Genomic DNA, 18,881 nt, shown 5'->3' with positions numbered 1-18,881 from the left:
ATGCTAGAAGCTGTCACCCGAGTAGCCAGATAAAATCAATACCTTACGGTGAAATGGTCAGGGCAAGAAGAAATTACTCAGACGACGTAGAATTTCAGTTGAATATTAGTGATATGGTTAACCGCTTCGAGGCAAGAGGCTACGAGAGAAAAGTGGTAGATAAAGCCAGGAAGCGAGCACGTGTACTTAGACAATCTCAGACTTTGATACCAAAGAGAGCATCTTCTGATGATAAGACAGAGCGAAAAGTGTGTCTAGTGACTCATTATATAAGTATATAAGGTTATATAAGTATAACCTTCAAGAAGGGTAAGACACTTGCTAATGATTTGAGTCCCAGCTACCCGGTAAAAAAAGTGGAGACATGGTTCCCAAATAAAGTGAAGGGATTCCATAAATGTGGGCGATGCAGCTCATGTAGGTGGGCCAGAAAGAAGGTAACAAGTTTCAGCTACAATGGTTCAGAGACTTTTGTAATTGATGTATTTATAAACTGTGATACCACTTTTGTGGTATACATCATAGCCTGTACATGTGGACAAATCTATGTTGGTAGCACGATTAGAAGGCTTCGTGACAGAATGATTGAACACTTTCGGGCATGGAAGAATGGGGATACCAGATACCCAATCGCTGCCCATAATATACAAAATCTAGACAATAAACATGAACATCAATTCAGCTTTTATGGGATAGATCATGTGACTCAAGACCCAAGGGGTGGCAAAAGATTATTGAAACTGAGACGAAGAGAAGTAATTTGGATGATGAAATTGAGAGCGGTTGAGAGAGGCTTGAATATTGACAATGAATATCAATTTTTTCTGGGCCAGGATTAATTGGTACATGAATAGATTAAAATGAAATATGATAATCTTGAAGGTTTTTGAGAGTAGTGGAAGTAAGTGATGCATAGCACTTAAATTGCTCTATTATATGGTGGAGTATATACATGAGCTGATGTGAATCTGTTTCAGACACGAACTATGCATATGTAAGACGGTTTGAGAAAAAGATACAACAATGGTATAAAGTACACCCATATAAGACAGAATTTTGCAGAACAATGTGAGATGAATAATAATCTAAATGTATTAGAAACTGAATCTGGTACATAGATAATCAAATCTGAAATGTATGCACATTTGTATCTTACTCTGTAACTTATTTTGTATAAAGTTGTTATTATGCTTTATTGCACATGTAGAAAATATGTCAATGTAATACTGAACCTCCACTATGAGATAGGGAGGTATTAATAATTTTGCAATCTCTTGGCAATCTGCACGCATGGACACTCCTCTAATTACTCACCACTTACCATAGTATAATCAAGAACTGGGATATACTTTATACAGACTATTCTTTATGTATGCTTACTTGGACACTTACTTTTACCTATCACCCCCTTTGCATGACTTTCTGTCATTATATAATAACTTAGTATAACATGGGTCAGAGAGAGTGTATATTTATAATATAATTTTATATGCGTTTATTACGAACAGATCTGTCCATAGGACATAAGGGAGGACGTCTGGTCCATGATGGCGCAAAGTGAGACTTACTGGTCTGACTGGGACTACGTTCCCGACTTTAGACAATTGTTGATGATTGAATTGCATTATAGAATTTTGGATATAATTAGATATATGCTTTGTGGAAGCAGCATAGATATTTATACGTATAATAGAGAATTGTTAACCCTCAGATAACGGGTACGCAAAGATATGATACACTGAGGTACTTAGTACACTTCAAGATGGCGGCCCCAGGTTTTGGAAATAAAAAGACATTACAAGATGGCGCCCGTGTAGTACGCCAAAGGGAGTAGTGAGGATACGCGCTACCCGGGGAAAGGCTATGAATGTTTGAACTTGTCGCTATTATGGATCAGAATAGTAGTTATGTTAGCAGAAATGCAGTCCTCCTTTAAATCGTCATACCCCTTATTTTTCATTGTGATGGTACAAGATTGAAATTGGGGCCACGAATGATGAGATAAGAAACCAGGAAGGTGAGAGGATTGTGATTTGGAACAATATGTAAGGGGTATACTTTGGATATGACATATACGCTATTGTCTTTTCAGTCATAATAATAGAACTGATACGTATTTGGAGACAAGGACCCCAATTCACAAGGTTACGACTCGTTAGGGTGAGTGCCGATGGTTACGATATTTGGTGCATTCTAAAATGAGATTCGTTAGAAACATAGTAATAAGACCGGTATTCTATACGTTAACAGCATTGAAAATAGTGGTATGGCGAATATGAAGATAGTGACTTTAATATAAGGGATCGCGAGCAATAAGGGTGAGTGGAATCATACTTATAGACTCTAGCAGATGGCAATTATGAGTGTGGAAGAGTGAGCAATATGTATTGTCTACTTTCAGCTATATCGACGAAGTATTTGAAAACTGGCGAATTAGAGTCAACAGACTCTGTCCCCATGATGGAATAATAGAGGTAATAAATATCCTTGGACATGTGTAAAATGAGGTTTTGGAGAAGTTAAAAGATGTAGATTACGTGGGGAGGGTTTATGCGGGGTGGTGAAAACCTCAGTGAGGAATGTTGGACAATAATGGTGACTATACACAGAGTATTATGATTATTTTTGAATATGGATTAAGAAGGCTGTGTCAGAAAAGTGGTAAAACTAGAAAGGATGTAATTTGATATTTACGTTTTAGATTGGTGAGACAGATTAAGAGTGAGAAGGTGATTGATGTTACAAATAGAGTGCTCGGAGGGACTCGGTTTAGAATTAGTTCTGTCCAAACGGAACATTGTGGGTGTTGGATCCGCACCCTCTCTCCTTGAAGCACCACATGTGATTGTGTTTATATACATACCCTGACAATATATTGGAGAGCGCCCATTTGTCTGTAGGTATCCATTTGTTTGAGATATAGAAAACATATGTTATCAAAAGAGGAGCACTGAATTGAAAAACAGACTGTTTTAAAATGAGCAAAATCACTTTAAATATTATAAAAGCAAACCTAAAAATGTTTGTATAATACATAGCGTCAACAAGTCCATATAATTAGTAATGGCAGGATAATAGCGGTGCACAAATGAATATTGCGGGACCCATCTATGGCTAAAATGATGGCAAGTTCCTAAAAGTGCTATGTGGTCATACTTGGTAAGCCATATGGCTATGATGTAATAAACCACTTCTCTGAACCATTATAAATAAAGACCTAAAACAAAAGGCATAAAGTAGTTATAGGCTGCCAAGAAATAAATAAACGAATACAGAAACTGCTCCTAACAGACAAGTGTCAAATGATGTGCAAAAGGAGATACTTAAAACCACCAAAATAAAAAATAATAAAAACACCTACAAACGGTGGGGCTAGTGCAAATGACGGCCGGATAATGTAAACAATTTGCAATAAAGTGCTAATGCTAGCAAAAGTTCTACCAAATAGGAAGTCAGAGATAAGTGCAAATTCGCAATATCAGTAATAGCTCAAATCAGAGAATATTGTGTCTAAAAATTTCATTCAATAACTCATGTTGTATGTAATCATAAACCAATATAATTTCAGAATAATTGACATGTAGGTACAGTTTCACAAAGAGATTAAGTACAGACTAAGGCAAAAAAGTTCCTCATAAGCGATATTTTACAAAAAATTATGGAGATCTTCGCTGGTGTTTAATCCATTAGGTATTCTAGTATCTAAAGACAGTATAAAGGAAGACTCCAGCTGGCGTAGCTTTTTTTCCCGATTACCCCCACGAGTGCATGGAGGGACAGCTCCTATTACAAAGTATTTGAGATCACAGACTTTGTTGGAATGGACGGCTTTAAAGTGTCGAGCAACTGGAAAGGGGCGACCACTCGGTCCCCCCGAACGTATGGCAGAGTGCCTCGATCCCCCCGGGAAGCCATTTTGGGCGGGAGGCGCGTCTCGGCTGGTATGCCCGAAGCGGCGTAGCCGGGGCGCGCTTTTTCCCGCCCTAGAGTGGGCTGGCCTAGACACTGACGCGGCTGGCCACGCCCTCGGGGCAGGCAGGGGCGGGTTTACGCCCGCCCTGAAGATGGATAAAAAGGGACGCAAGACCAGAAGACATCCTCTTGTTCCTGTGCTCTGAAGCTGCACCCCCTCGCTGCACGTGAGCTCGAGACGGAACGAAGAGCCAATTTTGAGCGTTTTAATCGTTCTTGTTTGTTTTACAGTTACTTTGTTGGAGAATGCCGAAGAAGGTGGGAAAGCGCATGACTACTGACCAGATGCTTTGTGTTCTCATGAAGGAGATGTCCGAGCTAAAGAAGCGGGTGGACAAGAATGAGGAGAGGGGTCCAAAACGTCCTTTGGCGGGAGCAGCCCCGGGAGGGAAAAACAAGAGGCCCAGGAGGGGGGCAGCGGGTGAAGATATCCCGGGTCCCAGTGCCCCGCTCGAGGCTCCAACTCCCGTGCCGGAGGAGGGGAATCCAATTCCCGTTGTGGTCACCCCCGTGTCCGAGGATGATATGCCGCCCGAGTTGGCAGCTCAATTGGCAGCGTGGTTGGGCAAAGGTAACGAGGGCGCCACGGCTGTCGATGCGCAGGCGCTGATGAAGCAATTGCGTGAGAAGCGGGAAGCAGCCAAGGTGCCCGTGCCGGCTGCAGTAGGGCACAAGACACCAGGGACGATTGCGACCACAGAGGCAGCGTCAGGTGCAGGTAAGCGGCCATTGCCGATCGCGAGGGATGAGTCAACACCCTCGCGGAGAGAAAGGTTGGGGCAACATGTTCCTTTGGCAATTAAGGAAAAGATTTGGGCGGGGGAGTATGTGAACATTTTCTCACTACTTGTTGATCATTATGAGGTAGAGCATGTAAAGAGTCAGAAGGATCTCATGCATCCGAGTGTTTGGCGCGCAAAAATGGCCGCCTTTAAAGTGAATGAGAATATCGGCAATTGGGGCAATGCTTGGGGAATCTTTACATCAATCTTGGGGGAACGTAGACCTGAGTTGCTTTCCGAGTTCCCAATCTATCAATCACGAATCATGGGGTACTCGACATCGCACCAGGGTAATCATTGGTTCTGTTACGATAATCTGTTCAGAAAGGAGAAGGAGCATAATAAAAGTTTAACCTGGGATTGTTATGATTCCTTGACTTGGGATAAAATGAAGGAGTCAGGGATGTTAAAAATGCCGTTGGTGGGAAGTAATGTTGGCGAATCCTCCCGGCAATATGCGGGGACGCCCTTTCGATCAGGTACGGGTACCGACGAGTACTCGAAACCTGCCGGCAGTACCGGGAAAAAGGGTTTCTGCTTTAATTTCAACAGGGGAAAATGTACTAGACCCCAGGGATCGTGTAAATTCAAACATGAATGTAGTGGTTGTGGGTCGTCCCATCCTGAGTCCTCGTGCAGAGCCAGAACGGGTGATAATGGGGGGAGAGGAGGTGCCAAACAGGTCTAATATAGTCCGAGGGGCGCCTTTACCTACCCCTATTGATACCCTGGCGATGATTCCCTGGCTCAGTGAATACCCGGATCGTACTTCTGCTGGGGTGCTGCGGAACGGTTTTTCGTATGGTTTCCGCATCCCGGTAGGGGACTTTCAGGGTGTGGAAAAATGTAAAAATCAACTTTCCGTCCTGCAGCATACGACCGTGGTACAGGATAAGATCCGAAAAGAGGTGACTCGAGGTCGGGTCGCCGGCCCGTTTAGTGTACCCCCGGTCCAGAATTTTGTTTGTTCTCCCTTAGGGGTAGTCCCCAAGAAAGACCCCGGTGAGTTCCGACTGATTCACAATTTATCAGCTCCGCGAGGTCTTTCCGTAAATGATGCAATCAATCCAGAAGTGTGTTCGGTGCGGTACGCATCCTTCGATGAGGCCGTAGCCATTTTGAATCGCCTGGGGCCCGGGGCGCTGATGGCGAAGTCAGATATCGAGTCAGCGTTCCGATTGCTCCCGGTACACCCGGACGACCAGCGTCTCCTGGGTTTCAGGTTTCAGGGTAGTTATTACATGGATAGGTGTATGCCAATGGGGTGCTCTATATCCTGTGCTTATTTCGAGAAATTCAGTAGTTTTCTACAATGGGTCTTCACAAAGAAAACAGGTTTTCAAGATGTAATGCACTACCTTGACGATTTTCTGTTTCTTGGGGCGGCCGGGGATCTTGAATGTGGCCGGGCTTTGGCCGAATTTTGTGTGTTAATGAAACAGTTTGGTGTGCCATTGGCGCCGGGTAAAACAGTGGGTCCTACGACTTGCCTCGAGTTTCTGGGGATCGAGTTGGACTCCATTGAAGGGTGTTTCCGTTTGCCAGCTGAGAAAGTGTTGAAGTTCAGGGCTGCGCTGCAAATGTGTATAAATGCATCAAAAGTTACGCTGCAACAATTACAACAGTTGGTGGGACAGTTGAATTTTGCCCTGAGGGTAATACCAATGGCCCGCCCCTTTTCCCGTTCGATTGCCCAAGCGATGGTCGGCCTTAAAGAGTGCCATCATCGCACGAGACTATCGGCCGAGATCCGCCAGGACATGCGTATTTGGTTAGCATTTCTGGCGGACTTCAATGGTAGAATCGTCTGGAATGAACCAGCCGTGTCCTCTGAGGAGCTGGGGCTATGGACAGATTCAGCAGGAAGCATAGGTTTTGGCGCCATCTTCGGCACGAAATGGTCGGCACAAAGATGGCCGACATGGTGGCATGAGAATGGTCTGACGAGTAATATTGCTTTCCTGGAACTGTTTCCCATCTTGGTGGCCTTGAGAACATGGCCCGATGGGTTCAAGGATCACTCTGTCATATTTTGGTCTGACAATATGACCGTGGTCGAGTGCATCAATAGTCAGGCAGCACGTTGTAAACTGATTTTAAGACTGCTTAAGGAAATTGTTTTACTATGTATGCAATTGAACGTGCTATTCAGAGCAAAGCATGTGCCGGGGGTGATGAATCAGGCGGCTGACGCACTGTCTCGTTTTCAAATGCAGGCTTTTTCGGGTTTCCTCCCCTCAGCGGACCCAGAGCCGGCACCCTTTCCCGAAGCTCTCTGGTCTCTCGGTGCCCCGAACTTCGTCACCTCGTGGGAGAGAGTCTAGCACCAAGGACGAGGAAGGCATACGAAGGGGCGTTTCGGGCCTATTTGGCCTTTTTGGGGAGTGGTAGAGAGCGACTTTGGGGTCACGAGGAAGGGGTAGTGAATTTCCTGTTGTCCTTACGTAGGGCTGGGAAGTCGGTGGCTACGGCCCAGAGGCATCGTGCTGCCATTTCCTTTGTTGCCAGAGCGCACGCTATCCAGGACCCAACAGCGTCTTTCGTTGTACAGAAAGCGCTGCGTGGGTGGCAACGCCTTGAGGGTCGCAGAGTAGATGAAAGGCGCCCGATAGGTTTGGATAGATTGTCCCAGTTGTTGGCCACACTCCCGGCCACATGTTCATCTCAGTTTGAGGCGGTGCTGTTCCGAGCCGCTTTTTCGCTGGCATTTCACGGAGCAATGCGGGTAAGCGAACTAGTTGCAAGGAACAAACTGGATGTGGCAGGGGGTTTGTGCCAGGAACACGTTCAGATCAGGGGAGAAACAATGTCTGTCTCCTTTGTAAAATCCAAGACTGATCGAGATGGGATGGGTGACTGCGTCATCATACGCAGGATTCCTGGGTCCTCCATGTGTCCGGTAAAGTGTTTAGAGGATTACCTAGCACGAAGGGTGGCATCATGGGGGGGGACTTTGTTAAGACACGCTGACGCCACCCCACTGACGAAATTTCAGTTTCAGCGGGTGCTTGCGATGTCAATTGCCGCTGCGGGCTTGAACCCGGGCGAATTTGGGACCCATTCCTTTCGGATAGGGGCTGCTACGGAAGCTACAGCCAGGGGTCTTAATGTTGAGCAAGTGAAACGAGTGGGGCGTTGGTCCTCCAATTGTTACAAAAGATACGTGCGGTTGCACATGTTGTGAAGCTGTAATAATGTACTCACGCTTCTTGTTTTTGTTTCGTTTTCAGTTACGCAAGCCTACGAGGCGGGGCGGACTATGCAGTCGACCCTACACCGGGCCAGCGGTCAGACATCACCGGCTGTGAAAAAGGAGGTGTGGGTCGTGGGCCACTCATACGTGAGGCGTGCCGCTGACGTATTCAAAGCAGGTGACATGATTCACGTAGCTGGGGAATACGGGTACAGGATGTCCTTCTACGGAAGGGGCGGTCTCTGTATTGACCAGTTTCGAACATTTTTCGAGGGTTTGTTAGGGCGGACAAGGTCACCCCCGTCTATAGTTATAGTGCATGTTGGGGGTAATGATTTGGTCACCATCGGTAGACGACTACTCCTGGAGGCAATGCTTTCCACCGTAAGTTGGTTGGCGAGGAGAGTTCCGGGGTGCACGATTGCATGGTCCCATTTGATTCCACGAAAGGTGTGGCGGGGGGCTATCTCTATTCCTGCTTTGAACCATTCTGTTAGAAAGCTTAACAATAAAGTGAGTAGGTTGTTCCGTTCCAGGGCATTGCATTCTATTTCTCATAACTGTATTAATGATGACAGTATGTATTCAGGGGATGGGGTGCATTTGTCTTGGGTGGGGAATGAGTTACTCTTAGGAGACTTCTTAGCATGGTTAAAATCGTTGAAACATGACCTTTAGGTAGGAGTTGTGTGGGGGGTCCGGATAGCCGGTCAACTATCCGGCCTGTGGCGGTAAGGTCATGATCGGTGAGCACTAATTGGAAGATCCCTATGAGTGGGCGTCACCCAACACGGATGGGAGCGCTCGGGGGAGGTGGCCTTTGGCCCCTCAACGGGGAGGCGGTCCCTTCTAAGGATGGGTCGCCGAAAGAAGAGGAAAGGCGGTCAAGGCCCCTTCCTGTGTAGGAGGGGTTACAGCCCCCTCCTGGGGAATTTCCCGGGGCCAGTGACATCTGCGACGGCAGATGCGGTAAGTTGTGTGGGGTTGGGGGGAGGTCTACGATACCTTCTAGATACCTCACACGAGTCTTCGAACGACCTTTAACTGGCGTCGAGTTGATAAGTGCCCCCGTCAAGTCAAGGGAAATTGGTAGTAGTTGCACTTGAGTACGCCTCAGTGCTGTCGCCCCTCCAAGTGGGGGGGGTATGTCTGGTTAGGGATCTTGACACCGGTTACGACCTTGCCGTTGGCCCTTAAACGTTAGGATGTACAATTTCAATATTTCAAGTAAATGTTTTGTAGGATGTTAGTTCGGCTAGGAGAACCTCTGTATTAGAGAATCTGTTAAGGTTAGCCAAACATCGCAATGTGGTATGAAATTGTACATTAATGTTTAAATGTTTTTAATTTTTTGTTTTAATAAATACGGCCGGGAGGGTCACTCCCTCCCACTTCCAAAAACTTCAAGAACTGTTTCCGGTTTCCCTTCTTTGGGGATTGTGTTGAGAGGGGGTGGCGGGTATCTCAGCCATATGGAAAGGGGCGACCACTCGGTCCCCCCGAACGTATGGCAGAGTGCCTCGATCCCCCCGGGAAGCCATTTTGGGCGGGAGGCGCGTCTCGGCTGGTATGCCCGAAGCGGCGTAGCCGGGGCGCGCTTTTTCCCGCCCTAGAGTGGGCTGGCCTAGACACTGACGCGGCTGGCCACGCCCTCGGGGCAGGCAGGGGCGGGTTTACGCCCGCCCTGAAGATGGATAAAAAGGGACGCAAGACCAGAAGACATCCTCTTGTTCCTGTGCTCTGAAGCTGCACCCCCTCGCTGCACGTGAGCTCGAGACGGAACGAAGAGCCAATTTTGACCCACCCACCAGCCCCTGAGGACAGCTAGTTGTTTTAATAAATTTGATCAATGATTCTATTTCGTTTTCAGGTTATTGTAGTGTTGTGTTGATATTGAATGTGTAATAAAGATTGGTCTAATTTTACAAGTTTGTGATTAAAGAACTTCGGTTGTAAGGTCCATTTATAAACAGGTTTTTTCGGTCATAGTGGCCAATGTAGTTTCGTTTAGTTATCATTTGTCGTATTTATTTTTGGTCGGGCGGTAAGGTCATGATCGGTGAGCACTAATTGGAAGATCCCTATGAGTGGGCGTCACCCAACATGGATGGGAGCGCTCGGGGGAGGTGGCCTTTGGCCCCTCAACGGGGAGGCGGTCCCTTCTAAGGATGGGTCGCCGAAAGAAGAGGAAAGGCGGTCAAGGCCCCTTCCTGTGTAGGAGGGGTTACAGCCCCCTCCTGGGGAATTTCCCGGGGCCAGTGACATCTGCGACGGCAGATGCGGTAAGTTGTGTGGGGTTGGGGGGAGGTCTACGATACCTTCTAGATACCTCACACGAGTCTTCGAACGACCTTTAACTGGCGTCGAGTTGATAAGTGCCCCCGTCAAGTCAAGGGAAATTGGTAGTAGTTGCACTTGAGTACGCCTCAGTGCTGTCGCCCCTCCAAGTGGGGGGGGTATGTCTGGTTAGGGATCTTGACACCGGTTACGACCTTGCCGTTGGCCCTTAAACGTTAGGATGTACAATTTCAATATTTCAAGTAAATGTTTTGTAGGATGTTAGTTCGGCTAGGAGAACCTCTGTATTAGAGAATCTGTTAAGGTTAGCCAAACATCGCAATGTGGTATGAAATTGTACATTAATGTTTAAATGTTTTTAATTTTTTGTTTTAATAAATACGGCCGGGAGGGTCACTCCCTCCCACTTCCAAAAACTTCAAGAACTGTTTCCGGTTTCCCTTCTTTGGGGATTGTGTTGAGAGGGGGTGGCGGGTATCTCAGCCATATGGTTAATTAGAATCGGAGTTAATAATTGCACGAGATGTTGTAGTATGCGATTAAAGACTGGTAGCTTAGTGCTGCCAATGTATTTGAGATGGCAAGTGCACTCAAGAACGTACACTGCAAAGTCTGTATGACATGTAAAATGGCTTTTAATAGGAACCGGAATATTACTAAAAGCTGTGCAATACTCAGAAACATTTCTCCCAAATTTACAAGCTCGACAGGATGAGCATTTAAAAAAGCCACAGCTAGCTAGCCATGTATATATATATATATACTGAAGTAACCAAAGGTTACAGGGATGTTATAGATTTCACTTATACAAAACCAGTGAAATTCAGCAGTTATAGTTACCTGAGCTAACTGTAATTTACGCCCCACAATACACTGCTTATTACCTCACATAATACATCACTCATGACATGGTCAGTGACATCACTGATCATAATCACTGTTGACATCTCAAATGACATTACTGATGCCATCTCTGATGACACCATTCAGTGAGCGTAGGTATTTTTTCTGAGAGTTTATTATTTAGTAGGATCCTCAAGTCCACGGCAAGGACTCGCATCCAAAGTTATCTATAGTTTTTTTAGATAGATATCTGACCAACTACAGATCTGATTCTCACCAAATTACAAAAAGCACACTTTCTGGAACAAAATCTAACTTTTGGTGTAATTCCGTTCAGCAGTTCGGGCTGTAGATGTGTTCAGAAAATGAAAAATCCATATATACTAAACATGGGGAAAATGTTTTTTGGGACACCCTTTTTTCTCAGCCTGCTTTGACGGATCACCTTACTTACAACACAGCAGCTGAACCAAAAAGGGGAAGTTTTTTTTGATGTAGTGGAGATTTGTAAATCAGCGCCACAGTTATTGGCAAAACAAAAAAAAATGCTTTTCCTATGCAAATGTTGGTCCTAAACATAACTACCTACTGGCTATCGCCAATAGATTTTATATATATATATAAATATACTGATTTGTAGATAAATTATTTTTTATTTAACAGAGGGGAAAATGTAGTGTCTTGCGATATTTTATTACAGAATCCTTTCGACTCCTAATGGACTCCGTAGAGCTGTGACATAGGTGTCATAGCGCAATGCCATGATAACCTGTTTTATAATGTTGAGTTTGCCATCACACGCAGTAGAATAAAGATTTGTGACTGCTCTCATGGGAGGGAGTGCCATTATGTTGCATTGAGTTGCTACTAACAGGAATCTGATCAGAAAGAGAGGCGGTGTATGCCCTCCAGATTCCTAATTAGAACTCCTGTCACCCATGCCACCTTGTGATTTCTAGATGCAGTGTTGGATCTGCTTAAGCAATAACGAGCACCAATATGTCTATTTTGAATCGTATAACAATGGCCCTAGTGGCTACAGTTCTGGCTCCTGCAGTGCAATGCGATCAAAATGTGCTGCTAAATAAAGACACAATTTAGTGTAGAAACATCTGATGTGAAATTGCGTTGATAGGTACCAAACAGAACCATATGTAGATTAGGTGCCAATTGCAATTAGCGGGCAATTTTTCAGTGTGGCCAATCCAGACTCATGTATTCCAAACCAGTGGCCTGCTTGGGTCAGCACCCTTCGGCCATTGAGTTGAGACATTTTCAGTCATATCATGGAGCCACCCAAATCAGTATTCTAGTCTTACCATCCTGCCTCTGTCTTGGTGTATCCTTTCACCTCCTAAGAAGTGCTCCCATTCAAATGCATAAGTGGCTGTTTTACAATTTTTCACTCAATCAACAAACTGTTCTACACATTGAATTCTTTATCTAATAAACGCATTGATTGCAAAAAACAATATATTTATTATTTGTTTGTGTTACAAAATACATCAGTCTACTTTATGGAAAAAGTAACCAAAGGATCATGTGTCTAATGGTTTCCTGGCCATCACATTCAACTTCTGGGCAATTCGTAAGTTTTTTCGCCTCCCACAGGTCTGCTGCTCATGCTGCCATACACTGCTGCAAGACAAATTCAGCAAGCCTGACAGACTTCGTAAAGTAAATAGATCGGGCGCATAACTGAAAATGCAAGCCTTTCCCATTGCTGGTTGAAACTTAGTGTCAGACAATGCGAGTTATAATAGGGAAGATGAACTGCTTATCAACACCATGCACGCTGTTGTCTGAAGATATATGTTCAGCTCGGAAGTAAAGAGTTCATGCTAATACCCAGTATTGTGATGGTCTTTTTAAAGACTTACAAGCAAATCAATTGTATCACAAACATTTGTTACTTTCTTCATGGTTATCCAGGGCCTTATTTTATCAATTTATAAATTAGAAGAAGAGTCACTATCATATTTTTGCAAGTTGAAAATAAGTCTCACGTCAGCCTTTGGACAACGTCAATTAATGTGTGCTCTTCTTAGGCAACCCTAAGTAAATTAAATTACAGAAATCCACGTGTGATTTAATAAATCAATTTGCCAAAGTAATACTATTCTGGAAAGAGAGAAAAGGACCATTCATTTTTTAAATACGAAGGCGGGAGAAGCATACTTTAACTACTAAACCAATATACATGTTAAGATTTCAATTGTGATCCATCAACATTTCAAGGTTCTTTAGGGCCACCTCCAGATGTTTCCCTTCTGCTGCTGAAACCTTTTTTGTTGGCATTAGGACACTATGCACTTTTTCTCTGCTACCCAGTGGTAAAATGCTAGTGCTGTCCCCCTTCAACATGGTCCAATTTGCATCTACCTAATTGATATATTTAATTTGAAGTAAATAGTGCTACATGTACTCAGGGCCTGTAAATGTAATGCTACTTGTGGGCCTGCAGCGCTCATTGCGCCACCCACGAAAGTAGCCTTTTAAAACAGGCCTGCCACTGAAACCTATAGAGTAAATATGGGCAAATAGTTCACCCCCCTGTGGAATTTTGGCCACTCTGTGTTACTCTTTAATGCAGGTTTCTGGCCAAATATCCACCAATTGCCGCGTGGTGAAATAATTCTTCTGCCATGCTCCAGGGCTGGTGAGCATGAGTGAGATTTGGCATCACCTAGCATGATTTCTAACGCACACAGTCACCAGCTTTCATGAGCTGTCATGTCTGAGGGCTGCCATTCGAGTAGATTTGCAGCCACTCAAGAACATTTTCTACACAAGTGTCAGCAAAATCAACTTGAATGGTGCCTTTTATGCTGGTTTTTGCAGCACTGCTTATGCTACAAGAGCTAAGTAGCAGTGCGAGCAGCGTCTGCTGCATATTTTATGCTAGTTGGCAGAATTCTGTGGCATCTCACAGAGTTTTTGTGCATCCAAGGGATTCCCCGTAATGAAACTCTGCGAGTTCTGCCAATTCCTACTCTAGTGCCGTTTTAACCTGCCATTTCGACCTGACAAAATAAACCTTTTGCCTGGGCTAAACCTTCCTTTTAATACTTAGAAGTCTTCCATAAGTTAGACCCAAAAGGCTCATTGTGCAGGGTGCATTGTAATAAAAATGTAGGACATGCTTGTTTAAGTTTTACATGTCCTCGCATTGAAGAACTCCTAAAGGTGTTTTTCACCGTTGTAACACCTATCTCTCCCATTGACTAAAATTATATTACCTTATTAGAAAGTGCTAACTTTAGATTGGTAACACCTGAAAATATACTGTTTGCACTCCAAGGAATTGTCATTTAAAATGCTCTTTAATGGTGAAGTCGTATTTTAAGTTACATTTCTGAAAATGCCACTTTTTCAAAGTTGCCATTTTTTATCCCAACTATTTGTGCCTTCAGCCAGTATCATGAGTCACAGACTGTGAATGGATCTGCAGTTGGAGTTTGTGTATTCCTTTCAGAAAGCGACACAAAGAGTATTAGGTGTGGACTGGATGGGCCATTCTAGGAGGACTACTGGGGGTGGAGCTGAATCCTGCCCTACTCACACTCCAAAGAGCTCTGCCTCCAGTGCACACAAAGGAAGCTAACACCAGCTTTTAATTTCCCCTCAGACTTTTTGGAGCCTTCTCAGGGTAAGGGAAAATCTTTACAGAACCCGATGTAAAGTGTAGAACAGGGTGTCCCCGACACACAAAGGCTGGAACCAGGAATAAATGTTGGATCCACAGAATAAATCTTCAGATCACTTCCGGACAAGTGGAAGACTCAGAAGGACTGCTCTGCTTCCCAGCTGCTGGAGGGACTGCCCTGCTGATGGAATGATTGTGCTGCTGCCCTGCTACCTAAGGAAGTAAGGCTGGGCCTGCTCCTAGAACCCCAGACCACCACAGAGACTCTGAATGCTAGCTGGTTGGCCACCTATGTGAGTTACTGGGACACACCAAACTCCAGAGGCCTTACCCAATGCTGTTTGCCTCTGCTGGAGTAAATCCTAACACCTCAAGTGGTACCCTCTGTCCTTGACCCTTGCAATTAGTGTTTGTGGTACCTTTTCTGCCTATCCCTTAAAGCTAGGACTTAGAAAAGTTTGCTAGGAATTCCGCCTGGAGAGTCAACAGAAGACCGGGACCAACCTGCCTGCTGATTTGCCCAAGGTGCAATGCAGGTCGACCTGAGTTTGCAGTAGCTCCCTGTCTACCGACATACAGAAGCGGGCAAGCTAATATGTGACTCACATTTGATTCTCAGAGTTGATAGCCCCTCTGAAGTTGGGCACTCTGTGGCCACCACTCTATGACCATCGTGCTAGAAGAGGTCATACCTCCTCCAATTAATAGGCTCTCTTGTTTCCCATTCCATGGAGTGCTTCACACCTACCAGCAGGAGAGCAGCAGGCTCTCTCAGGTGACATTGGTTGTATTGGAGTAGGAAAGGCTACCAAACTTTGGGCAACAAAGTGGTGACTTTTGAATGTTATGCTTATATTAAAAGTTACTTTAAATCCAACTCCAGTAATAAGTCGTGTTTAATGCGACTATTAATTTGATACCTTGCAAAGCTATGTTAAGTGGTCCCAAATGGAAGTCAGCACTAGTCATGAGCGGATTTTGCGGATTGGCAATCCGCGAATTTGCGGATTTGCAAACTCGCAATCCGCAAAATCCGCGAATTCCCGCGAATTTGCGGATTTTTTTTTTTTTTGTGTTCGCCCGTGTTTCTGCCATTTCGCGAGGGTTTTTACAATTTCGCAATTTGCGAACTTACCTGTCGGGTCGCAAGTTTTGCGAACTTGTTGTTTCTACGTGTCCAACCTGTTTGGGACACTCTTCTTCATCACTGCCACTCTCTGTCACCACTGCCACTCTCTGACTACTCATGCCACCCTCTGGCCCACCCATGCCACCCTCTGTTTCATCACCACACCCTCTGGTTGTCCAGTGTACATTATTTTCGGCAAAGCAAAGCACACCTTCCCTGCCTCAAGTGACCTGAATTAATTTGGGGCTGATTAATGTGTCACAGAATATTTTTTTAGCTGGCACCTGCTTCCTTAGTGCGCCCTGATTAGTGATCTTTTGCACTTGCTAAGTGCTTTCATTGTTGCAAAATTAGTTACAACACCTGCCCTGCCCCAACTGACAATAATGAATTAGGGGCTGATTAATGGATTTTAACTTCCAGCCTGGCTCCTGCTTGTCTCCCTTAGCTGTAATTCAGGACCTTTGTGGCATATGTGTAACTATTCTGAGGTTCAGAGCAGGGTCACATAATAGTTGCAACTGGCAACTGAACTCTGGAGGGGCCCCTCAGGAAGCACTACAGGAAATGGCTACTAATGATGTGCCTGAACTTTTGAACCTGGTAAGTAGTTACTTTCAGTTTTGCTTAGATCGTATTTCTGCAATTTCGCACTTATTCGCGGGGCGCGAACTCACGCGAACAGTGCGAGCAGTGCGAGCAAAATCCGCTGCTCGCGGATTTGCGGATTTTGCAGGAAATTCGCAAATCTCGCGGATTGCGGATTTCCCGAAAATCCGCAAAATCCGCGAGCGGAACGGATTTTCCGCCCATGCCTAGTCAGCACTTAGCACCTGGGCTAACTTAGCCAAAGGCACAATCAGCCTTGCTACAGTGAAAATGACAATTTTAGGTTCTCAATGTCAGGACATGCCAAATTTAAAAGAAACCTTGTCTTTTGGACTTGCCGTCCCAGGTTGTGCATTACAAAAATTAAAATGTAAAAGGGCTTATGTATTATGTGAGGTTGGCAGTTTAAAAGCTGTCTAACTAGGCTGCAGTGACAAACCTAGAGCTATGGTTTCACCTGTTCACTGTAGTGGTGGCACAAGACATCCTGCAGTCCACTAGTGACATTTAACTTACTAGCCCAGGGAACCCAGTACCATATACTAGGGACGTATAGGTATATTAAATATGGCAATCAGGGATTAGCTAATTGCACATACACATTTTAGGGATCAGAGCACATGCACATGCACTGGGGCCTGTTCACCAGAACCCAGTGGACTTCAGAGTCAAAAATCCATCAGCATCAGTCCAAATAAATTGGGGTTGATCATACAAATGGAGGCACTTGCTCACAGTATTACAATAATCAACATTATAATTAATTAATTATTATTATTAATTATTATTAACATTAATAATATTATTGTTATTAATAATATTATTGGAATTATTATTATTAATATTCATAAATACAAATAATCATGAAACAAACATAATGATAATTCTACTACTACTAATAATAATAATAATAATATTATATGATCTCTTTTAACAATAGATGCATTGTTAGCCTAATACAATCTTTTCTGTACGCTTCCTATAGATGAAAATATGAACTGTTTCATTTTTTTACTTGGTCTGTTTTTGTATGATTATATTTTTCTATGACATTCAATAAAATATATATAAAAATGATTTAAGAACTGAGACTAGGGAGGAATGAGCAAATAAGGGCAAATTGCATGCAAATCGCACTTGATTTACCAATTCTTAAATGTACAAGCTGCCTGTCTGCACAATATGCATAGTTTTCTCCAGGATTTACCTGATGAAAATTGTCATTGTGATGAATGAAATTAGTATAATCTCATTTCGGGAGCAAACTACGGTTTCTGTCAAAAATGGAAATGGCTGCTCAGTTGTAATCAACGCATTGTGTTGATACAACACACTGTTACGTTAGTTGCACCATGGGGGACAAATCATTAAATGTTAATGAATCCCTGGATAGCTTTATAAACTATGGATTGATTACCCCATGACAAATGCAAAAATGTTAATTTCTTACTCACCTCTCTACAATCTCTTTCATAGAAATAACTTTCTGAAACTTACATCACATCATAGTCTAGAATATAATGCATGTTCATGGGATTGAAAAATCTCCTAGCTAATTTCATTCTATTAGTGGTTTCAAATAATGTTTTTTTTAAACATTCAGTCTTCAGACTCAGTGGAGCCAAAGATGGCCTTACAATTCCAGGCTTCCCAACCACTGTTACGTTTCTGTTGTGGCTGTCTGTTTGGGGTGCTTTTATTTCATAAGACCGCCTTTTCTCGGGTTGTGATGCCTTAAGTTTTTGCAGGGCTTTGAGGTGGAGAGGCCATGGGAATTTTGGATGGATGGACTACGGCAGTAGGCCCACTATTCTGACTAAATGTCTCATAGAGACCCATTCTGCGCCTTATCTATGTACTCTTGAACTCTGTCCTCATGAGAATCCACTTTTTCAGGCCGATATTTAATAACAACTGTGCCAAGAGTAGTACAAGGCCAAAAAATGTTGATCTTTGTGTAGGTTTGAACTTGTATTTCTGTTTGCTTGTGAAGAGCTTTAGTCCCTGGAGTAAAGGCACTGTCAATTTAGTTTCCTCTGTAGGCAATCAGGATCTTGATTCATTAGAAGTACGCCATCCAGGCACACTATAAGTCTGATGCCCCTGGACCTCAGTATCTCCATGACTAGTCTCAGGACTTTAGTAAAGGACTAAGGGTCAGAGGAGAGACCGAAGAGTAAAGTGATGAACTCATACAGCTGTTGATTCCAGACATAGAATCTCCTTGTTGGTAGCAAAGATGGGAAAAATGGGGTATGCATCTTTCAGATGTAACTGTAACATCCAATCCTTTGGCAGCAGAATATCTCTGATATGGTACATTCCTTCCATCATGAAATCGCGGTGTGTGCAATATTTGTTGAATTCTTACAGATTCATACCCAGCCGATGCCCTTTGCCCTTCTCTTC

The sequence above is a fragment of the Lissotriton vulgaris genome, chromosome 10 (genome assembly GCF_964263255.1).
Source record: "Lissotriton vulgaris chromosome 10, aLisVul1.2, whole genome shotgun sequence".
Taxonomy (NCBI): domain Eukaryota; kingdom Metazoa; phylum Chordata; class Amphibia; order Caudata; family Salamandridae; genus Lissotriton; species Lissotriton vulgaris.
The sequence above is the reverse complement of the archived record's forward strand: the minus strand, read 5'-3'. Positions refer to the sequence as shown.